At 47.9% G+C, this 15,663-nt stretch overlaps 1 protein-coding gene across 1 annotated transcript in view; it reads right to left on the bottom strand.

Annotated features, from left to right (window-relative positions):
- LOC107186935 overlaps positions 1–15,663 on the bottom strand; it is a 275,736-nt gene that overhangs the window by 203,644 nt on the left and 56,429 nt on the right. Inside the window, exon 2 of the mRNA XM_015574908.1 lies at positions 9,901–9,977. The gene's annotated coding sequence lies outside the window, so the exon portion shown is untranslated. The remainder of the gene's footprint in view (positions 1–9,900; positions 9,978–15,663) is intronic.

Genomic DNA, 15,663 nt, shown 5'->3' with positions numbered 1-15,663 from the left:
CGCGAAGGTAGACCACGTAAGTGAAGTTACGGTAACAGACAACTCCCTATTCAACTGCTGGTAATTCCTATTCCGACTGATTACTTTCCATTGTTCTCGCTTTTGGAGTTTGTGTACCGCTAAATGTTTGATCACATGCTTCCCCTGAATCGAGTCCTGTCGAGGCTGTTCTCGAGCCAAGTCGCGACATATGTTAATTTCGAATTGGAGAGCAGTGAAAAAACGATTATCAATTGCGTCCAAATCTTCCTGTTTTTATTTGTACGAGTAGATGGCCTAACACGAAGCAGCGATAGATATTTCATCTTTGTTGCCTTATCCATACTAGTCTCTGGTTTAATATCCTCTCCTATCCACGCAAAGCTGCTTTATACTAATTCCCATTTATCACACAAACATGCTAGTAATCATGCTTTTCGTTTGGCCATTCCTCCGCATACCACTGATTAGTTCCATAGTCTCTTTGAATTAAGCGTTCTCATTATATTATAATGCACTACCTGCATCCATATGTACTAAACATTCGTCTGCGTTGTTCAAAAAGGATGCTGGAATCCTCACTCTAAATACATACATATAGTTAATTGGGATTTCCATTTTGGATCAAGTTTTACTCTTTGTAATAAAAACATATTATTATTAGTAGTAGTAGTTGTATTATTGTATTAGTTTGCATCACTTTTTGGAGAAAGTGTCGACAGCGTTTCCAACGAAGTTTTTCAGCGGTGGTTTCATTAACAAATTATTCGTTACGGTACTTTATAACGGGGTTTTCCAGGATCAACGACACCCAGCCGGTTATCCACGCTATTCGACGGCCGGCCGGCTTACTTCTAGTTGGTGTAATTGGAGGGATGTTTCGCGATGAAAGAGGCCAACTGGGGCTTCTGGCTATTTTACGGAGATGACCGAAGCAACGAAAGCCGCCGGAAAATTTGTGAGAGTTTCGAGATACTCGGTTTACGCGCGTCCTCGATATCCTAATCTTCCTATCGGACGGGAACGCGAATATATCGATTCTCCATTTTCGAAGCTAATAGCCTATAACTGGATATATATATATATATATCTGACTTCCATAACCCGCTGCCCGCTTTTTCAGGCTATCAATATTATACGCGACCCTTTCAAACTAACAAATGGCGCGGAAGGCTAGAGGGCTAATTCCGGAAATTAGCGGTCACCGGTAACGCGAGGCCATTCAATCGCCATGAGCAGCGTCTTTGAATCGATGAAAGGGACACAAATTTCTACAGATATTCGGTAGTTTAACGGCGGAGGAGAGTTAAAGAGAAAGCTAGAAGCAAAATTTTGTTAGTGAATCGAATAAAACTAATCCGATTACTTTTTTAAAACGAGAATAGTTGGTCCCAGCCATGATAGAAACATGCATGGATCCGTCAAAGGGATGATCAAAAACGAACTTCCGTGAGTCTTTTCGAAAATGTCCCGTCGTCGGGACGACGTCCGGAGCCGCTTAATATACCAAATGGCTGTCGTCTGCGAGCGAAATATCAGAAGTTCGCGTTGAACTCCGCGATAAGGAGTACAAGGCGAGAGAACCGGCACGAGGATCTCGGCAACTCGTTTCACGGGGCCAACTCGTTTTACGAAAGCTCTCTCGGTCGCTTCGATTTCCGAAACGCCGGCAGCTCGAGGGTCGAGGGGTGGCCCGGGGGGTGGTGGGATCGAAGAAGTAGTACTTAAGTAATCTGCGTATCGATGATGGCTCGATGTCTGCATCCAACTGCCAGGGGTCCTGTATACACCGTTGTATCGATTCGCCGTCTCTGCCTCGGTCCGGTTCTATATCTGTCTGTGCCATTTACTCTACGTAACGTCGTAATAACTGCTGCTTTCGGCTCGCGTGTGCGATAAGGGCGATATGCACACACATAAAGACGCGGATGCGTGTACACTGTCGTACGAAGCGTGTACCGACCAATACGTCTGTTCCGTCTGTGTATGCATGTGCTTCGATGAGAAATAGACCGAGAGAGGAGGCAGCTGAGGGGCGGGGGAGAGAGAAAATGGCCGGAGGAGAGAGGAGTAATCGCGGATGGGCTCCACATCGAGTAATAGGCGGGTTTGCACGGGGTGCATAATGACTGGAACGACTGGCGCGAACCGAATATCACCACTCTACGCCCCCATATATGTTTATGGGACAATCGATGATGTATGAACGTCATAGACGCGCTTGTACCAACGGACAGCCGGACGACCGGACCGGGGACCGATCGCACGAATTCCACTCGATCCACGTTCGCTCGCTCTGGCCCTGATGCGCTCATCAATGTTCCCCGCGATCTATCTTGTTATTATCCCGTTGTGAAAAATGTGTCGCTCTATGAACGCTCGTTCGACCGGCTTTAATGCCGTGCCAGCGGGACTGCTCGTGAAATATTACCTGCATCAGGGGCCGCGATACGCTTCCAGGTTCGCGAGTATAATTGAACGTTACTCTCTCTCTCTCTCTCTCTCTCTCTCTTACACACACACACTCTCATTTAAACACTCACTCTTTCTCTCGATTCCCGCTTCCGGCGAGCAGCTTCGACGACGGAAAAATGGATTAACGTTCGATTTGTTTAATTCCGCGGTATATGTCCAGGCTAAAATGCGACCAACCACTTCGAATACGCGAGCCATCTCGTAACTTGGGGATTGGACGTTACGGGATGTAATTAATTTATCGCCGAACGAAACTCGGCTGTATAGAGAAAAAGAACGAGAGAGCGAGTGCCGAATGGAATAACGTTCCAAGAGGAATATTACATCGGGTAGTATAATTTCGGAAAGTCATGGTAAACGTTTGTACGTCGTGTAATAACATTTGCGAGAAAAAAAAAACTGACTTTATTCGAGTCTCTCTAGTCGCAGTTCCGAAACGGTCGGTATATCAGCGAAGATCATGGGAAAGAGGATATGTAAGTTTTTCTCGGTTACTCGGCCGCAGTTTCCTCGACGAACGAGAGGGCTTCCGCAAATGTTCCAGCCCGGCTTGGCAGTTCGGTTAATAAGACACCCCGGTAGGTACGGTGAAGCCGAGGGAGTTACGTTTCAAAGAAAAATTGCTCATCCCGGATGAACTGTTGGAAGAATCTATACGGCTCGTATGGTATTCTCTTTTGGACACCCCGAGCCCCGGGAGCCAACCCGGAAAAGTTTCGAATTAACCTTAGACTTCTCTCGCCGGGGGTTTCTCCATGACTTCCTCTGCTCTCCGGGGCACGATCTGCATAAAATGAAATCGCGACGGGGGGAAGAACGTCGCGTAGAACCGATTAAAATTTTCGTTCCGTTCGCTGTACAAGTTTAATCCTCTTCAACTGCGATCGGGAGTCAGGCGAAAATATTTTTCTCTTCCGTACGTTAGTTATTACCGATGCATAAAACGCAGGGATTTACTGTTATTACAGCGGCAAATATTTGAACGTTTCCTAGTACGGAGATGAAAATGCCCGTCGCGCTCGGCGATTCCGATTGTTTGCGGACCGAGAACCGACAAAAAGTCCCGTTGATACTGCTGAATACGTAGCTGTTCCCTTTCCGAATAATTATTTAATCTTATCAGCTGTTTAAAGATCATAATTATACTCTTAGATAGCTGTTTTACAATATGCATTATTCCAATCTAAAACGAAGATCTTTTCGCATCGGGATCACTGAATTCATTCGAAACGCAGAGTCGACTCCATCCAGCCGGCGGCACACGCAACGACTCGTTTATCACGACAGGGGAAAGGAGTACCTTACTTTCGGGAACATCCCCGGTACCCACATACATCACGTACAAGGTACGCACTGAATCTCCTGCCCGAAATATGACCGATTCAATTACGCACGTGTCTGGGAGAGAGGAACCTCCTACCGATGGTATCTCTCTCTACGTCGGTGATTTGTGTCCCCGTTCATCTTTGCGGGTGTCTGAGGCCGCGTGCATTCGCCGGGCGAGTGTACGCGCGCGCCACTCCACGCCCGTATGAATGCATGTATACGTGTATACCAGGTACGTATTTGCAGAACCGACACGCATAGACGTACCACGCACGCGTTGGGAACCACAGATGCCCGCACAGCACAGATACAGGCTGGCTAATGGAGAAATTCAGCCCGCAACGGAAACCGTTATACCCTCCCACCCTTTCTCTCTATCTCACCCCCTCCCCTTTAGCGCTCCCTGCGCTTCTGCTCCTCGATCTCCGACAGTGGTCCTCGTCTTCTCTATTTAGAGTTTATTTGATGCGGATCGAGTCTCGAGTGGAAGTCGCGCGGGGTTGGAGAGGAGAATGGGTGGGGGTTCTGCTGAAACCGACCCAGGGTCAATTTGAAACTTTCTCGGACCGCTCGAGGGGAAATCTTGGAAAGGAAGCTGTATCGAGGCGCGCGAATCCTTCCCCCGGGTCCCGTTCAATGGCTGCCCCTGGATGAAGAGCGCCTTACGTGTCGCCTATTCCGTTAATGCGACCCGACGACGTCCCGTTAAAAGTTTATTAGCCGCTGGCCCCGGACGACCGATCGTTCAGCTGCGCGCGATTATGTCGTGTATCGAGCTGTGGACACTTGGCAAATCGCTGACAAGTGCCGATTAGAGACTCGAGGTGTACGCTGCGTTGTACGGTCGATGCCCGAAGAAACATTTCATCGCATTTATTGCTGACCATCGGCGATTCGGGAATCGATGGAATGCGCGAATGCTCGCTACCTCGACCATCGGGAATCTAGAAGAATCGTCGTCATTTTCAAGAAATATCCTCTTCCGAAAATAGTGGGACGAGATCGATGATTCTCGGAATGTCTACCGATTAACAGAAAGACCCTCTCACAAGCATACGCCATCCATTCTTCGAGAAGGTACCCATCCCTTACGAACGCACGAACACAGGCCTACCTTCTTATAAATTCTGGTAGACAGCACCCCAAAGCTTCACCCCTCGACCCTCCGAGTGCTCCCAACCGTTCCAGAAGTCGATATTCACCGCGAAAGACCGAGTCGCCTTGCCGATTTCCCAAGCACCTTCTGCGGGCCAACGTATACTCGGTGACTCGACTTAACAATGTCGGAAAATTCGATCTCCAAGAAGTAACACGTATCGTTTAACATGAAACAATACAAATTCTTGATCCTTGAAAAGGTATTTATATTAGGTACTACAGGAACAGAAATCATGGCCCAACAAAACCCAAACTAAAAGGATTCGAGTACCTCAAAAAAGCACCCCCGAGTTATCTTATATTCTTGAAACTGATGGTCCAACCGAGTTCCAAAACAGTTGGCAAAAATCAAGCCTAGGGCGGTTCGACGTGTCGGGAGGTCGGTCGAGAGCGGAAGCGAAATATCGAAGAAATTCACGCGGAGGGCGCGAGAGGGCCAGGAGGCATTTTTGAAAGGTTCGCGTGACCAGGTTGGACGATGGGGGTCGGCGTCGAGGGAGACGCCGGGAGAAGGAGGCGGGTAGGTTGAAGAAGAAGGAAGCTTGGCCGAGAAGGAGGAGGCAGAGCTGGGGTTGAAACGGGACAGGGGGTGCCAGAGCCCGAGAAAGAGAAAGAGGATGCAGGTGGGTGGTTGGGCGGTCGACGTGGGTTCTGGGGCCGCAGAGAGAATGAGAGAGAGAGAGAGGGGGAGCGAGATAGTGTGCAGGGGAAGGCTCGCGGATCGATTCAGCCGCTCGAGTCGAGTTGAGACTATGCTTCGGAGCTGTACTGTGCTGTGTGGCCTCGCTACGTATGCGCCGTATCTTCTCTTGCCCGAAGTCGCCTCTTTCTTCTGCGCCTGTGTGTGCCTCTCGTCTACGTGCACGCGGTTCCGTGTACATACTTAAAAGCTACTACGTGTGCGTGTGACACCACACGCAGGCGTATGTACACTCTCGCGGGGCTCGGGCGAAAGAGCAACGAAAGTTAGGATTATTGGATGGGACGGAATAAAGGAACCGCGAGAGAGAGAGAGAGAGAGAGAGAGAGAGAGAGGGAGGGAATTAGAATTTTAAGTCGACCTAGTAGCGAAACTTCAGCCCCTGTAGCCGGCTACCAGTTGCCTCGACGCTCAAACCGATGGATCGTTCGCAAATTGAAAGACTTTTAGTCTGCGGCGTCGAGATAAAAGATTTGCAGCTTGTCGCGACCGAAGACCCCTCTCGATGACCTTTGCGGTTAAGTCGCCGAGACTGCCACGAGCGCCGTCGGTGTTTATTCGAGAAACAGAAGATTACGGCGAGCTGTATATTTTGCGAATCTTCCTTTAAAACGCTACTCAGACGGAAAGGAACGAATACGGGAAAGATTACGAGAGAGGGGAAATGGATGAGACAGAGCAACGAGAATATCCTATTCATCGAACCTGATTGGATATAATTGGGTTTAATCGAGTTCCTTTGGTTTCCAATTGGCTGCATTCAGTTTCTTATACCGGAAAACAGACGCTTTTATTTACCGTGTTACGCGCTGCATCGAACGCGATCTTACTCCCGCGGTTCTGGTTCTGGATGGAAAAAATTCCCCTGTGTATGTTCGAACGTGTATCTAAATCCGCCAGCGTATCGAACGAGGGAAAAAATGAAGAGTTTCGCGGCCGCCCCGCGCGACGCTGAACATTTATTCGCAATGAGAGAAAAAAAAAGGAGGAGAACGAAGTGCCGGGAGTCGGTAAAAAATCTCGCTCTACGGCTTTTATGGAGCTTAATTCGACGCCATTAAGTTTTAATTGGCCGCGTTTAATCGATCCGCCGTTTTAATGTCCCTTGTAACCGTTCCGAAATATATACGCTCCCCGCGGCAAACCAGAAGCCCATATATTGTATGAATAACAATCGAGCGGTCTGGATTTCGTCGGTTTCAATTTGGATTCGTGGAAAATCGGCGCGAACTGTAAGTATATATCCACGTTTAGCGAATTTTCTATCGACCCGATTTACGAACATGTCTTCCTCGGAACGAAATGATCTTAAAATAAAAAAACTTGCTCGCAAGGGGACGATTAAATCAATCTATTGGTCAAGTATCGCTGCTACAATATACGTGGAGTGTTATACTTCCGCCAGAATAGAAATAGAGGAACTGTATTCAAAAGAGTTGGTGTACATACATATTCCACGAAACCAAGCTGCCGAGATTCCCCCGGAATAATTGTCCCCGAGCGTAGACAACCTAGTCAAGTTCATTCGAAATTTGAATCACGCCACGAAATCCCAGCTGCCGATTCGCGAACCTCTCGGCACACGTCGCCAAGAATCACCGGAGCCCGGGAGCCGTATCTTGGCGGTGGCGGCGGCACGATGGAGCGTAACCGGGCGAACAACAGAGGCGAAACAGGACCGTGGAGACGATTTCTAACGCGAGGAGATCGCGAGGCACCGAGAGAACGGCGACGAAACGCGTGGAGGCACGACGGGACAAGGTGAAACGGGAGCCGGAGAGGTAGAGAGAGAGGAAGAGAGAGTGGTAGGGACGATGAAACATAGGCACGATCTCTCGCCTCCGTAAGCGCTTCTGTCAACTGTGTGTTCGCCCGCTGGCTCCGCGGTGCATCCGCATTGCTCACGCGCTGCAGGGCCCCTTCATGCCTCGAGTTGCAGCCACGACGCGCGACTGTGTGTTCGCGGTACATGCCGTTTGTCACCATTCAAGACGCTGACGCCGAATGCCGCGCGAGCTTCGACCCGACGCCGACGCCAGGATTCTCCGTCTGCTATCGCTCCGAGAGAACATCAACGACGGACACGGTTGTCGGAAAGATCTCGATAGGCGGACGATACCTTTATGCCCATCCGCGGGACCATATCAACGATTTACCCCCACTCACCGACTCCTCTCTGGCCGGTCGGTGGATTTACCTAACGCGATGAATTGAATTCGGGAAACGACCGCAAACCGGGCTTCGTTACGCCGGAGAATTGCGTTTTCGTGGCGGAAAGCGATTAAACGAGGAAACTCGATCCTTTTCCACCTTCTGGTGCGGCTGATCTTTTGATGTTCAGAATGTTGATAGTGGAAAATGGGCGACATTTACTTTTTTTAGAGCCTCCAACGATAGAATCACCCTGTATAACTTGTCAATAATCATGCAGACGAGAGCAACATCTACCAGTTTGACTGACCTTTATCTTCCAGAGGTATACCCACTGCATACGAAAAAACTGTAATCCTAATCGTATACATATTTCAAGATTAGCTTCCACTTGAATTACGTCCGAAATTCCCAAAGGCCAGAGTCAAAGGGAAATCCCTTTCGTAAACTCTTTACCCTATCTATTAAGATCTAAATATACGACCGGTAGTCTGGTCCGGTCAACGGTGGTCCGAGAATCAGCAAACTACGACCCGAACAAAAGCTACTTTGATAGCCGGCGGCAACTGCCCAATTCCCAGCTAAACTATTTAAAAACAGTACCAGTTGGTACTTTGTCCCGAGGACACGGTTGAAAGCGTGACGAGACAAAGGGTGGGGCCGTTGATCCAATAGAGTCCTTCTGGCCGGCAATCTGCACGACTACTGCGCGCGGTATCTTGCGAAATCAACGAGATTACCTTCAACGGGACCGGGTCCGGCCATCTGCTCACTGTCCTCGATCCATCGGCCACTCGCTTGTCCGGCAGCCTCGCAACGCGTCGCTTCGCGGGGATTATCAACGATCGCGGGGCGAAAAAGTATCCCCGGTGCTTTAAGTAATTTCAGCCGGACGACGATGCACGGCCGTTTCGATAATTAAAATTTCCATGCGCCGTTTGACCGATCGCTCGTGATAATCCAATCGCGGTAGCGCACCCCCGATTTGCATCGCTCTCCACCCCTTTTGCTCGTTGATATTCCGATCGGCCACGGCCGTCTGTCGAACGACGTTGCATCTAATAACAGTGCATCGCTGAAAAATCTAGTTACGACGAATAACGCGTTGGATCGTTGAATAATCATGCTCAGTGAATATCAAACGTTGCATCCTGTGATGTTTCACCTGATCTAGGTGAAAGTCTATCGAACGAGAGTATCCTCCAATTGCTTCAACTGACATTCTGTTGATAAAATCGTTGGCGTTTGTATAGAGTTGTAAATACTTTGACCCTTACAAGAATTTTTTACGTTCTTTGTATTTGAAGAAAGGCTTCATCTAATATTCTAATACACCACTCCACCATTATACATGTTCCTACATAGCAATATATTGGATAGTATTCAAACGAGGAACTCGAAGCAAACGGAATCTCAATATCCCGGCGTACTGTAATTTCGGGCTAACGGCATGGGTCGCACCTTTGTTTATCAATATTCTATTAATGTCCCCGTAGTTGGGTTGCACTCGAACGGACAATATCCGCTGGATGCTCGCATCTGTCGCAGTTGCGGTGGAACGGCACCGCACCGGGACCACGTAACACGTCCGTCATATGCAATAACGTTAAGATAACGCAAGCTTTATGGTGGCACGTATCTCCTGATCGCGACGCCCGCCTCGCCAAACTACATCGTGATTCCCGTGATAACGCGACGGCCTGTCTCGACCCGGCGAACTGGCGTCGTTTCACCGGCAACGAGAATTTTTAAGGAATCCAGTCGGAGACGATAATCAGTCGGCTTATCGCCTCTAAATCGCGGTTCTAACCCGGAAAACCGGCGAAATTAACCTCTCGTGATTCAACGCCAACTTCGTGAAATCTCATAATAATGCGATCGCATGAAGTATTCATTTTTACTGACGGGGTACGACAGACAACGCGACGTACTTAACTCGTTCCAGACGAATCGGATAAAAATAAAATAGATGTCAAACAAAGTCTCATGATCTGAATTTTTTCATACGATCTGCATCGGGGTTAAATGTGCTCTGAACATTGTAGTTTCGAACCTGGGTTGCATTTTATGCTTCCTCTCGTTTCTTTGAATACACAGCCTTTCAAACTCACCTGTCTCACGATGCACCGACTCACACTGCGACGATCTTCGTTTTCGTGGCTGTCACGCGCCGGAAGCCGCAACTACACTGAAACAAAAACACCGCCGAAGGGTGAGAAGAAAGAAACCGATGTTCCGCTTCGTGTAACCGGAAACATTACGCCACGGACAATGACGGAGGCATTAAAATGTGACGGATTCGACGGCCACGTCTGTACGTATGCACCGTACGTGTATCCACTTAACGAAGTTAATGACTGTTAACGCGGCGCAACAATTTTGAATGGTCCCGAACGCTCTTTTATGCCGGCCCGCGGCTTTGTGCGGGGTGTCGTTTTGTCGCGCAGCCTCGCATTCACCGCGATAACAAGCCATAAGCAGTCGACTAAACTAGTTCCATTGAGATACTTGAAAAGTAATCTAGCAGGGATTGGCCCTGTTGCTCGGTTGCTATCCGTAAGCGAGGTTCTCAATGGGCTGGCTATGTGTTACGCGGTTCCTTCGACGCCGTTTACGCTCGCGGTACAAGTATTCGTCGTGGGAACACTCGAGGTCAATCGTACTTTTTACTTATCATTCGGTCAAACGAATAACACAGATGTGTAAAATACTATACGTCGTCTTGGAAAGTAAGTTAACGAGCAACCGAATTTAATACGACATCTCGCCAAAATGCTGAAAACGCTATTGAGTCTCGAATAAATGTAAAAAACAAATATTATACAATAACGTCTCGTCTCATGGCAATACGACGTTCATCATTGTTTCTGAATTAAATGAATTATAGGGAGTGTTAACTTACTTTCCAAAGCGACTATACATTCAATGGAATTGAACGTAGTTTTCTGTAAGTACAGCCTATTCGCTTGAACAGTGAAAATTGTAGAGAATATTTGACAAAACGTCGATTCAACGCAAGGAAATTCTCTACAGTTAAGAAGAGTGTGTATACTAAAAAACTGCTGAAGTACACTATATTTCGTTTTTAATATCTACATTCTTTTAAAGCGAAATCCCGATTTTGCGAAATGTTCGTATGCTTGTTGAGTCGGGAAAGGACAAGAAAATGGAAATAAAAATATCGTACGAGAAAAAAATAGAATGAGAAAACAGAGGCACGCGAAGAGTTCGATTACGCCGATTACGATGCCGCGTTCGAGTACGCGCGTAATCATGAATAATGCAAAAGACAAAGACGGTGCGATGCATGATCGATCAAGTAGCATGCTAAACGGAATGCGAACGAGGAGCGAGCAGGAAGTGTAACAATGGCGGAGCGCCGACACGCGCGCTGCAAGTGCTCCGATTCGACGCACAGTTTGATTTAGCATACAATCGTGTATATACTCGAGCTCCTCGAGTGAATGTAACCTTTTCGCAGCTCCGGGCGGACCTCGAAGTTTACTCGTTCCCCCACAGAAACTATTCCAAACGCGCTGTTCGACCGCGTTGCGTTTTAGTTTCGATCGTTGAATTCAAGACACGAATATCGGTCGTCGATAGAAGTCCACACGAGAACCCGTGTGTTCCAACTCGGGATACGAAACGCCTCAAAGCCGTTCGTACATTGAGAAACATTTCATTCGAAGAACGAATACCGCGATATGAAATTCCAACATGAACGTAACGGAACTCTCAAAGATACAAAATTTCGATTAATTATTCAGCAGATTGATCTCCATACTGGAACGGAAAATCTAAAATATTTCATCACCGATATTATTCTGTGAGTCGTGTCGAATGCACGGATAAACAAATTGTATTCCTAATTTATCGGATGAGAAACGGAGCAATCACTGCTCGGTACACATCTTGCGATGCGATCCATATTCCATAGCAATCTATCGATCATTCGAATTCAAGCTAACGCCGAATACACTAATATTGGCTTGCACAAGAAAGACGACTATCATAGGAAGTTAGCAATGTGAAGTAAAGATGGAGCAGCGAATCTCGAAAGTAGACTTCGGTGAAACAAAAGCTAGCGGTAATCCAGCTTGCCGAAAATTTAGTTCATCGCGAAAGCATCACCTTGGGCGTTTCTCAGCCGAGCGAAATTCGCCAGAGATACGTTTAACGCGTACCCTAATGGCTCGTTACTATCAATGCCGCCGCAATCCGTATCGGGGACCAACTTGCCTGCCGCGTTTCCCTCATTGTGCCATCGGTAATGCGTCCTCCCTCCGGTCCCTCGCTCAAACGAGGCCTCAACCTCTCCCTCCGTCTCGATAAGGATGACGGTTGCACCGGAGGCAGCATCGGAAACCTAATAGCGCGTACGAACAATGGAGGCGCGTCGTCATCACTGCGACTGTTGCAGAAAGTAAATTGCTGCGGCAACCTACGTTGTCTTTGTCGACCGAAGATCCGAAAGCGTCGTCGCCAGGATTTGCTGTGCCAACCAATTAAGCGGTTACCAATCCGAATTTTCCAGTAATATCAGAGAGTGGTTTTACGTAGCTCCGGTATCAATGGGCTTTTCAGCAACGATATCGATGAACTTCGCTAGTGTGTTCGGGAGATTATTCCCATTGATAGATAGGATACAAACATATGGATCGATTCGGCTCCGTTATCGAGGGATACAGATTAAAATGTTGATTCGCTTTAGTCATCCTGTTAGATGGACCTGTGATATAGCTCCCCTCGGTAGTCTGACCTATTCCCCTTAAACCTCCGTCTACGTGATATCAAGAGTGTGTACTCGAACGGAAAGCCAGACCTCTCCGTTGTATTCTACAATGACAGTTCGCTACCGAAGTCTCTTCGAATATTCGTAGCATTATATTCTACCTCCGTTCAACGAGAAGCTAATAGTGCAACACGCGCGTCGGATGCCTCTCGATGCCCGTCAAATTCAATTACAAGCGTCTTCGTAAGTATGTATCAAAGGCAGTTTATTTCTTTTGAAGGGCTCCGAGCCCTTCGTTACGTTGCAACGAGAGGCATCAAGAAGATGAAAACCGGTCAGCTATTATGACTGGAAACGAAGCCTCGTAGTTTCAAGCAAAACAACACTCTGCTCGCGCGCATCGCGAGGGGTGAAAGACACCCCTCCTGGTGGCAGTAATAATAATCGTCGCGTGTCGAAAGGGGTGCCGCCGCTGCTGCCGTCGCCGCCGCGTGCCCCGACCATGTTTCGGCAACCAGCCTACCGTTATTAATAGAGAACGAAACAATTTCGTAACGTGGCCCGGCTTATTATAATCCCGTCTTTATACGCTGTACACGGATCCTCTCGCTTCGTTACGAACCCTTTCCCTCGAGCGTTCTTCCCGCTTGCACCCCTTTTTTCCTACCCCCTCCACCCCCGCCCCTCGTGACACCAAGGATTATCGTGCGTTCTGTCGAGATCACCGAATCATTTCACCATCGTACCCTGCTCACCTCCTGAGAACCAGGATTGCCTTTTTTCAGGCTCGACAAGCTAACAGGAACGCTCATTTCACGGGGCTCCGGAGCCACGGTTTTTGGACGACAACTGCGTGTTCTTAATCCGCCTTGAAGCATCGAATTTCTCGACTGGGTTCGGGGCTGTGGATCGATGAGCGCCTGGTTCCCTATAAGTTATCGCTTGCCTTCCAGGACCCAGGAGGAACTTGTCGAGGAACGTCGAATCGAAAATACCTTGCTTCACGCGCCACCTGTCCCACCCTGAAATTTCTCGTTCGTTTTTACGGTACTTCGAAAAATTCTCCATCGACGACGCCATGCAACGCGGCAAGCGAACGAATTAATCGGTTTGCGAGGATTATTCCGCGGTGGACGCGGAGCTGGTCCAGCTGTCGAGCAGTTAATTAAATTATTTTATTATTAATCACCTATTACCGGCGGCGAACGGCATCGCGGGTATCCAAAAACGGATTAAGTGGCTGATTGGTACCATATAATTAATGATCTAATTAAACGACGGATTATAGTACACCATCTACGGAGACCATTTTGGTTTCGAGCGAGCTTCGGTGCTCTCGAGAGTGGCGAATGCCTACGGGGCAACGGGTTCGCGTTCCTGTTTCTAGAAATACCTACGCACCAAACGAACGTTTTGACGCGTGTCATAATTACCATATCTCGCGGTAGAACGTGACACGTAACGTGCTGCAAAATAATATGGGATTCTGGCTTGGGACCGAGACGGATGCAACATTGACGCTTATCACATTTGACATTAACGTTCATGTGTGCAATACATATAAATCATATAGCAATGAGAATTCTAACGATACATCTTTCGGGTGCTCTCGAAATACAGGTCGGATTACGAATGTGTAACCAACATCGAAATTAGATAGAATTACTCAAAATTTAACGTTACAATATCCCACAGAACTACATTGCGCATTTGTTAAATTATACACGTATATATATAGGTACACGAGATAGACGGAACAAAGTAGAACGTTCCACGAATAATGCATACGTTCATTCGAGGAATGCAGACGCTGCGCATTAAGCGTTGGATCCAACGCTAAGTAGTTGTTTTGACTAACATTGTGCTGTTTGTAAAATTGAGCAAATCTAAATATGTACCACAGTTGTTAAACTACGAGTTGAATATTTAAAAAACTTGCCGCATCCGTTTAATTCCCAGCGAAAATGTTCAATTTATCGGCAACACGTAAGATCCCAAGCGTTAAAGTGATAATAAATTCGTTTGATTCCAGGCTCGATAAAGTGTGGGCGGTTTAAAATTCCCTGTAAAACCGTCTCTCGTTCACCCGGTAATTCCGGGTCGTCGCTCGAGCCGTCAAAGGCGTTCGGATTTTCGCGATACTTATCGCTTATCTCCGTCCGTTTGATAGAGGGGAGAATGTATCGGCCGGCAATCCATTAGCGTAGATCCCACGCGTGACCACGGACGAGATCGTGTGGTTGGGCCAGGAATCATGGCTTGATCCAGAATCCTGAACGCTCTGGTTTCCACCGCGGCCAGTCATAGCCCCAGCGATCGGCTCTCTGTTCAAATATTTAAGGCGGCGCGGTGCCGGGGAATATGATACGTATCGCAAAAATCGAGTCCCGAGCCGAACGTTGCACGCAGAATTTCATCGTACGATAATGTGCTCAAACGATATGAAATTGCCGAGAAAACCGGGCTACTCGTCGTTTCGGATACAATACTTGTTATACCCCTTTGGAAATACACTTTATTATTGAAATTTCAATAGAGTATTTCTTCGTCATTACCTGTTGCCAACACTAAAACTGTCTGTATCGCACCGGTAATTAATAAACTAGAATGTATTAGATGAAACGAAGAAGAATTATGTTGAACAATGAATATTGAACCGGCACTGTGAAGGAAACGATGAAGATGAGAAGAAAAGTATACCTAGTGGGAAAGGGAGTTGTAATAACGAGAGGAATGCGGCTTCACGCTGACTCCGAGTAGACCGAGAAGCATTCAGGGTCCGAAAATGCCTGCTTAGTAACGCCGTCCTGGAAAATTGATCGGCTCGAAAATGAGCGAGCGCAGCGAGCACCGGGCCCCCCGATAACATTCATCGTCCGTCACCGGGTTGCCAGAGATACGAGCCGGGAAGTTTCACTGACCTCCCCCCTCTGGAATTTTCCTAGACAGACCTAAAGCCATCAAGCTCGAATGCCTGGGCTCCTCTCCGCCGCAAGAGCCTCGCGCGCGCCGACGGGCTTCCATGGATTTCCCCGAGAATGTTTACCTACTAGACCGAAGTCGAAGGGAGATGAAGGATTAGAGATGGGCGGCAAGGTGTCGGTCGGTTAACCCGAGAAGTCGGTGTGAAACTCGAGGTCGG

The sequence above is a fragment of the Dufourea novaeangliae genome, unplaced genomic scaffold, assembly GCF_001272555.1.
Source record: "Dufourea novaeangliae isolate 0120121106 unplaced genomic scaffold, ASM127255v1 scaffold81, whole genome shotgun sequence".
In the NCBI taxonomy this organism is placed as follows: domain Eukaryota; kingdom Metazoa; phylum Arthropoda; class Insecta; order Hymenoptera; family Halictidae; genus Dufourea; species Dufourea novaeangliae.
The sequence above is the reverse complement of the archived record's forward strand: the minus strand, read 5'-3'. Positions and strand labels throughout refer to the sequence as shown.